Source organism: Pecten maximus, unplaced genomic scaffold (genome assembly GCF_902652985.1).
Source record: "Pecten maximus unplaced genomic scaffold, xPecMax1.1, whole genome shotgun sequence".
Taxonomy (NCBI): domain Eukaryota; kingdom Metazoa; phylum Mollusca; class Bivalvia; order Pectinida; family Pectinidae; genus Pecten; species Pecten maximus.
Window position 1 is genome coordinate 1 of NW_022979271.1, and position 9,478 is coordinate 9,478.

Below are 9,478 nucleotides of genomic sequence, written 5' to 3' on the forward strand. Positions count from 1 at the left end.
GATAACCAAAAAAAAGGATTTTAGATTGTAAGTGGAACGTACATGTAGAATCTATAGTCAATAAAGTAACTAAATATATAGCCACCCTCCGTAAATTAAAACTTATCTTAAACAGGAACACATTAGAAAAAATGTACCTTACATATATACGACCATTACTTGAATATGCATGTGAAGTATGGGATAACTGCGGTACAACAAACTCATTGTTATTAGAAAAGATAAATCTAGAGGCCGCAAGAATACTCACAGGGCTGCCCATATTCACAAATCAAAGTACTGAAAGTACTGAAGACACAAACGAAAACAAATTATTTTAACTGCTTTTGTTTAGTGGGGACATGGTCAACTTTGTATGGAACATCACCAATACCTGATTAGGACTAGGACAAAATATTGGCAAGAAAAGAAATTCATATCTACTTTTGATTGCAAGTGCGTCTTGGCAGCTAATTTTCAGAATAGGTACTCGGGTAATCTTATTTGACATCTTCAATGGGTTAATGTATACGTAGTTGTAGATGTAATATGAAGGTCCTAGATTACCTGTAAAATTAATGAGGCCTTTCTTTTCAAACTTTTGAGGATCCCATGCCTATAAGCGCTTCACAAATTATCATTATCATTAGCATTTGAAAAAATATTTATACATTTGATGTAGCGCCCCATCTAGCTACCAGCTTTTAGATAAGAGAGAGCTCAGGTTAAAAACATTTGTGTGATTGTTTTAGGATTTTATCGTGTGTGCGAGCCCTGGTTTGAATGATGTTATGTCAAGGTTTTGAATGATATTTTGTGGCAGATTGTTCTATCCCTTCAGTGCCTTCTGTAAAATAGCGATAACAAACTTCAATTGTCAAAATACAATATGGCTGCCTGTCGGCCATGTTGTTTTCCGATTAGTCTCAAAATGCAATATCCATAACTAGGCACCGAGGGGAACCTACATATAAAATTTGAGAAAGATCCCTTCATCACTTTCTGAGAAATAGTGATAACAAACTTCAATTGTCCAAATCCAAGATGGCTGCCTGTCGGCCATATTGTTTTCCGATTGATCTCAAAATGCAATATGCATAATTAATGTAAGCACCAAGAGGAACCTACATATGAAATTTGAGAAAGATCAATTCAGTGCTTTCTGAGAAATAGCAATAACAAACTTCAATTGTCAAAACCTAAGATGGCTGCCTGTCGGCCATATTGTGTTCCGATTGGTCTCAAAATGCATTATGCATAACCACCCACCAAGGGAAACCTACATATCAAATTTTAGAAAGATCCCTTCAGCACTTTTTGAGAAATTGCGATAACAAACTTCAATTGTCCAAATCCAAGATGGCTGCCTGTCGGCCATGTTGTTTTCCGATTAGTCTCAAAACGCAATATGCATAACTAGGCACCTACTTATGAAATTTGAAAAAGATCCCGTCAACACTTTCTGAGAAATAGTGATAACAAACTTCAATTGACAAAATCAAAGATGGCTGCCTATCGGCCTTATTGTTTTCTGATTGGTCTCAAAATGCAATATGCATAACTAATGTTAGCACCAAGAGGAACCTACATATGAAATTTGAGAAAGATCAATTCAGTGCTTTCTGAGAAATAGCAATAACAAACTTCAATTGTCAAAACCTAAGATGGCTGCCTGTCGGCCATATTGTTTTCCGATTGGTCTCAAAATGCAATATGCATAACTAGAAACCAAGAGAAACCTATGAAATTTTAGAAGATCCCTTCAGTACTTTGAGAAATAGCGATAACAAGAATTGTTTACGGATGGAGGGACGGACGGACCACTGACGCAGGGCGATTTGAATAGCCCACCATCTGATGATGGTGGGTTAAAAACACCTGGGTCTGATAAACAGACTCTGGAAGCGTAGAATGCGGATGTAGACAGGGCAGGGTATACCATCACAACGGGCACATTAAACTAAGCACTATATTCAAAACTTAGAATTACATGCTCATATCAGCTCAGACTTGAGACAGTTTCTTAAGAGTGAACATGATTTTCATATAGCACTCTACGTTATATGTTTACACTCCATACTGTGTAGCTACAAATCATCTATACAACAAAAACACATTCATTCACATGTACAGTTCAAATCAATTTGAAGTGGAATTTTGTTTTTCACTTATGTACATTGCATCAAATATTCTCCGCAATAGTATATGTACCATATACATAACTGTAACTGCATGATACATATATATATGTATGTATGGTATATATATCATGTTAATTAATGTTAGTGAGATGTGAATGTAGCTATATGTATTGATATCATCGATTTCAAAATCAGAGTTTTTTTTTTAATCTGCAGCATCTGTCAGATGAAAATGTAGTTCGAATGCCCAAACTGGATGAACTGTACATGTAGTAGCATTCTTCAAAGTCCATTATGAATGCTTTTCATACAAATGTATTTCTTTCAATTGTTCATGTGTTTAAATTATTAGAACACTGAAGTAATTTTTATTTTCATAAAAATGGAAGTACTGCTTATCTTTAAAACTAAATTGGATATTGATAAGATAAATTTGCCAAAATGTTAAAAATCAAACCTTATTAAGTAGAATCTAAACAGTTGTAAATGGCTAAGCCCACTATTCTTAACAACAAAATTACTTATTTTGATTCTCTGTCAAATATAATCAGGTTACTTGAAGACTTTGTCAGAAAAGTTAACACATATATACATTATTAATAGTTGCTTTAATTAAATTAATCTGAATTTGAACATTAAACCGACTTAACAATTTAAATGAAAAAAATGTGTTTTCACCATTTACCATAATTGACAAGAAGAAAATAATTATTTAACTCAACCTATGATATAGTATGTAACAGTCATCAAGACAATACTATTATCTTTAGTCATGCCAAGTTATTTCACAATAGGATATATGCACAACACAAAAAAGTTTTACAAATTTTTGTTGTTTAGAAGAATAATGAACTTAGTAATTTTTGCTGTTCTTCTCAAATAATATGTACTAGTGTTGTAAAGAAAAAAAGATTAAATAATAATAATAAATCTAAGTGATAATAAATTATTTGCATTGATTTATCAATAATTTACTGTGCATTAGTTTAAAGGTTAATTTAATTCAGAAGCTGAAATGATTTAAGACAGAAAAAACCGCAGATGTAGGAATATAACATTTCCACTGCCTTTAAATATCTCTGGTTAAATTTAGCAATCAGTACATTTCCATGAAAAATGGTGTTTTCTAAAGAGTTACTGCCCTTTAACCGTCCCTGAAGCGTTCAAAACTCCACCAAACATAATAAAGGTCTATGTAGATGTACATCGTAGACCCCTTTCTTTTTTATAATATGCTTCGACTGTTATGTAATATTTCAAATGATAATGATAGATCATTTTCTTTTTTTTTTAAACCATCACGAATATTAGAAAAAAAGAATCAGTCGCTATAATTAGAGATGAAATTTTCAGTGACGTCTACATCTGCATGCAGACAGCCACGTTAATGCGGTACGCGTTCTGTAAACGAAAAACTTCATGTGCATTACGTAGGATATAATCAATAGATCCGAAGTCAATATTAATATTCACAAGTCCATTTGACATTTCGAAACCCTATTCAGTGAGAATTTATTTAACTTTTTATTTGCAAACATGCGTATGGTACTCGACTGCCGTTGTTGTGATATTGTCATGATGAATAGACAACTTTTTTTCTTTCGTAAAAAAACATCTATATAATCTAACCATCTGCAGACTACATCAATCACATGCAAGTTAATATTTCAGTGAGAAAATGACATTCAAAGTTGGGTTTGATCACCTACTCTTTCTTTTATTATTGTTTACATTACTGAAAGATGGCGGACAAAATCGGATGCTGGATGAGTGATTTTTCAATGTACAAAATAACAACGATATTCCGACGAAACTTTATCAATATTATAACCCATTCAGTAACATGCCACCAAAGAAAAAAAACACATAGATGTCGATGATGAAAATTCAGCGTGATGTTAGTAGATTTTTCTTCCGGGTCACAGGTAAGCAGCAATATGGCGCCAGCGAAAAGTCGATTGTATCATTCCGCGTGAAATCTAATGCGTTCAACGCGGAAAAATATTCTTACGTATCATCGACAGAACATACTTAAATTAAATACTTTGAAAACTATCTATTTGTGAGGTTCTGTTGTTTTGTCATATATCTAACGAAACTGCAGTGTTGCATTTGACTCCGTAAGTCACGGGACTATTTTTTTTTTGCGATAGAATATGATTGTGAAGTGGCAGTGGAAGTTGTGTCAGAGCGAACGAAAATGCCAAAAAAAAACACATTGTCCTGTCAGCTTTTAAAATACAACAAAACAAAAGGTGATTTTTTTTAATAGCTGAACTTCACTGTATGTCATTTTTTATCGTGAAGTTAAACAAATATTTACTGCATAACATTACGGAGTTACTGTAAAGCAACGTTTAGATTGGCCAACAGCAGTATCCGCCAGAGCCCTCAAAAGCGCTGACATAGACTCAAACTTACGTTTGTGTCTACGTTTGTGTCAACAAAACAAAAGGTAATTTTTTTATAGCTGAACTTTACTATATGTCATTTTTTATCATGAATATTTACGATATTTACAAATATTTACTGCATAGCATTACGGAGTTACTGTAAAGCAACGGTTAGATTGGCCAAGGCAGTATCCGCCAGAGGGCATCGTAGATTTTGTCAGCTACACCTCAAAAGCGCTGACATAGACTCAAACATACGTTTGTGTCAAAAAAGAGTTCTTATATCTGGAAACCGGTTGGTTACCCCTTTCGAAGAGAAGAGATGCTCGGAAACTTTCCTTATTCTATTCTATAGTAAATAATCTGGCACCTACTTTTCTTATCGACCTACTACCAATGTATATTGGCAACATAGCTCCTTATAATTTACGAAATGCAGATTTATTTCGGGAACAACACTTTCGTCTACAACTATCAAATAACTCCTTCTTTCCTTCTACTTCAAAACTTTGGAATGATTTACATAACACTATCAGAAACTCGCCTACCTTAAGTTCCTTCAAATCTAATCTAAAAAAATCTATGACAGTAAACAATATATATGACAAGCATTTTATCAGTTATGGTCCTCGAAAACTAAATATTCTACACAACAGAATAAGAAATCGAGCAAGTGCACTAAGCTATGATCTTTTTAGAGCCAATCTCGTTGATTCACCTGCTTGTCAATGTGGACATCCCTGTGAAGATTCCTATCATTTTTTCTTTAACTGTCCCCTGTATAACAACTTAAGAGGAACTCGTATTGCTGATTTAACCTGGTACGGTCCTGTTAATCTGTTAATGTAAATATACTTTGCAATGGTGACACGAATATCTCCTCAACTGACAATATAAAAATCGCCAAAGTTGTGCAAAACTTCTTGAGTAGGTCGGGAAGATTCGACTAATCATCACTTCCTACCCCCCCCCCCCCCCCCCCCCCCCTTCTTTTCATACTATTTTCCTATAATAAAAAAACTTAATCCAAAATGCTCCATTTATCCATATAATATATAAATGTTTTTTCTTCTTATCGATTAAGTATATTTGAATTCATTCCAAACATTTATATGTCGTGATCTTTCCCGATGCAGTCATTTAACTTTATATGTACCTATCTCCTCCTCCTTCCCGCCCCCCCCCCCCCCCCCCCCCCCCTCTCTCTCTCTCTCTCTCTCTCATTATATTTTCGTTTCTTTATCGAATTTCGGAATATTTGTATATGCCATCATGTGACTATGTTATTGTTTATTATTTTGTTATTATTATGGGAGAAGTCGTTTATAAGTTGGAAAAACTTGCTGACTAATCCCTTTGTCATTATTATATGTCAATAAAATATGTTTAAACTTAAGAGTAGTTCAAAGGGAAGTATGTGTGTATAGTTTTAAGTACTGTAAATGGAACTCATGGGAGTGTTCATTGTTGATTATGTCTTCGGCGGCTTTTATCAAGAGTATTCCGGTGAATTGTTCTCCACATTTCGAGGACGTACTAGCCCTCACTGTGTACATTCCTTATCTTTCGACTATTAATATTACTTCCAAATTGCTCAGTTATTTAGGATTAATAATTTTCATATTGCTTCTATCGACTGAATATTAACCTTTTATAGCACCAGACTGAAATATTTTTGATTTATTAATCCCTCACGTGTTAAGTCTTGAAATAAGCAAAATGAATAAGATGCTTCGCAGACATTGCATGCACTTCTCCGTCCATACCAGTAATATTTCCTGGTTTACATATTGCTTTTTTCATATATCTTTATAGCTTATGCTACATAATAAGGACTGTACAAAAGGTATCAACTCCATTCATAATTAATTTGGAGGTAGATACAGTAGAGCCAAAATGAATTGGACTATACGCTATTGTTCAGTATTTCTAAGAATGTTCTAATGAATAATGGTGTCTAAACAAGTGTGTAACTGAACGTGTCTTTATTTACAGAGTGCCTGACCGGTAGGTATGGTGTCACATGTTCATCGACTTGTCCTGTGACGTGTAAAGACTTCGTGTGTAATCAACAAACCGGCCAGTGCTTAGGTAAAGTAGTACGGAATAATTGAACTATATGTCACTGAAGTTCATCCAAGTAAAATATGTTTTAAAAAACTCTCTGCATCAGTATACTAACGAAATATATACATATAAAAATATTAGAAAAAATAATATTTAGATATTTCAGCAGTATTTTATTCTACGCAGACTGCTATCCTGGAAAGTATGGAGTGGTGTGTGGGGCTGATTGTCCGGACACATGTACGGACAACATCTGCAGTAAGGACGATGGACAGTGTGTAACTACTGGTGGGTGTATGTATACATGACTAACCGCTCGTAGGTACATATTTATAGATGTCTATTGTTTACCCCACGTGATCGTGTTTAAAGTAATGAATGATACGTGAAATTCTACACGTGTGACAATAACAGATTATGACATATGAATTATACAGAACTGCCCTGATATATTTTGTAATTACCTACGTATGACATGACAGAGCTTCCAAACAAATATTTCGCACTGGTAATATTCAAGTATTCTGTAAACTTTTTCGTTTGGCCAAAAACGGAATTATCATCATTAATCACAGATATAGGGTGAAAATATTGATACTTTTTTTGCTAATTCCATAGAAATTCTGTAAAATTGGATGTTGCGAATGTAGATTTCTTTCTGTTTGTTTCCGAATTTTGGCGTTTTTGTTGTTGTTTTTTTCTTATTTCAGATATGTTTCGGTGATTTTGCATAGCATGTACTGTACATATGTACATGTAAACTTGTGAATGTGTATTTAAAATTAAGCAATCAATATAAATGTGTCCATCACCTGAACGTTTTATTGTTTTACAGCCGATTCTAAATTGATCATAATAATTGTTTTGGCTGCTGTTTGTGGGCTGCTGTTAGTTGTGGTGATATCTTCATCAATATATAAGCTGCGGTAAGTACGGACTTTCAGTTCACGTAATACCCATTTTGCATGTACATGATATAACATCTATTGAACAGTAATGTGCAAGGTTATATCAATCTTGTGTATAAACACGATCTACTTTTGATATTCCGTATGCTGCGCAGTGTTATTTACAAATATCGTGATATCAAAGTTACACATTCGTTCCCGCAAAATATAAAATAATTAAATATAGTTTTCATATGTTAAGTAACCCAATATATACACGTTCATACATAATAAAGGCTTTAGACGTTTAAAAAACACTTAAGTCGAGAGCCTTGTTAGAGCTTCGAACCGCCTCAAATGTTTACGGGTGGATGAATTTGAAGAATAATTCTTTCTTTTTGCAGAAAAAGACAAATCAAAAAGATCTCATCAAATACGAGTACAGGTACGACAGAAGGTAAAGAAAGGTGTTCAAATAAACATATTTACGAAACAAATGCACGATATTATTTTATTCTCTTTACCATCTCAAAACATTTGGATTACATGAACTACTGGCTGAAAATTTTGGCATTTGATTGAAAGACACGTTGCGCGGCATTTTCTCTAATATTCCAAGAACTCTATCTAATGTTCAATGTCTATGAAATAATATATTAGGTTTTGTATATTTATCTCAAAACATTGATATATGTGGCTGAACGTTTATTGTCCTATTATATTTGCCTTACAGAACAGTCCGTCCCGGACACTGGGTATACGTCTCTTGATCGTGATCAAGATGAAACTCCCCACGTCTATGAAATGGTGGTCAACTAATCATACGCATGACATGCTCATCAAATTCATCAGGTTCATTCAATATCATACAAGATCGTTGATGAAAAATGTCAGTGAATTTGAAATCTTAAGAGTGTAATCCCTATTGTCACATGCACATTACCCAATTTCATTAACCCTACAATTTCCTGATATTTTGAAGACGAATGTTATGTTTTTTCAACATTAAGGATTAGACGAAGGAATTAATTAATGGAACTCTGAGAAAATAGTTGATTTTGTCGATAATATTAATGATGATGCAATCAAACATATCAGTGACTAAATTGATAATTGTAATTATATTAATGAACTTAACGTTGATCACTTGATTGATAACTGTTGTAATAATATATGATTACATTGCAGCTAAAACCTCACTTAGCACCAATGTATACAATGTAAATAAGCAGAAATCAATTGCTTCCAAGAAACCTTGGTTTGATCTTAATCGTAATATATATGTTATAGAAAAATATACCGACGTTGTAAAGGCAATCTAATTAAAATCTAGATGGTCATTATCACTACGTTACATGAACATCTAACAACATCCGATAAGGGGTCACGTCAGGGTGACCTTTTGGATTAGCCAATCAAATGACTACTTCCAGAATCTTGGAAGTGAATTTTATATGTCCGAATTAGCTTGACTAGAGTACATAGCTTGTATAATCTGTCAATTTGTTTCAAGTCATTTCGTCCGATTAACCATATACCTATATACTGTGACGAAATGGTTTGCTTCAGATGCATGCTGTGACGAATGTTTTGCTTCGATGACATCGACAAAATGCCAATTCGCCCTGAAAGTGAAATACACACATCTCAGAGGTCATCAGAACGTGACCCCTTATCGGATGTTGTTAGATGTTCATGTAACGTAGTGAAAATGACCATCTAGATTTTAATTAGATTGCTGTAAAGGTCAGCACAGTCGAAACGACTATTTTCATAATAGATATAAAGAATCTATAAAAGCTTATAAATATACTATGAATAAAAAGTATTAAAACATTTAGATATGTTATTCGTAAAAAATGAAAGCTATGAAAAGTAAAAATCCAAGAAACTATTGGAAGCTATTGAAACCTGATGGGAAAAGGAAACCAAAAGGAATAATACTTATAGACATTTTCTTTAATTTTTATAAAGACCTCAATGTTAGTGTTAATGATGGTAATACTGATGT

The 9,478-nt window shown here is 33.6% G+C and overlaps 1 long non-coding RNA gene across 1 annotated transcript; it reads left to right on the top strand.

The window, feature by feature from the left end:
* Positions 1-6,493: 6,493 nt before the first annotated feature.
* On the top strand, positions 6,494-8,803 carry LOC117318426. The gene is made up of 5 exons (XR_004530360.1): positions 6,494-6,604; positions 6,767-6,868; positions 7,416-7,506; positions 7,872-7,924; positions 8,201-8,803. It is a non-coding gene; the product is annotated as an uncharacterized LOC117318426 (long non-coding RNA).
* The last annotated feature ends 675 nt before the right edge of the window (positions 8,804-9,478 follow it).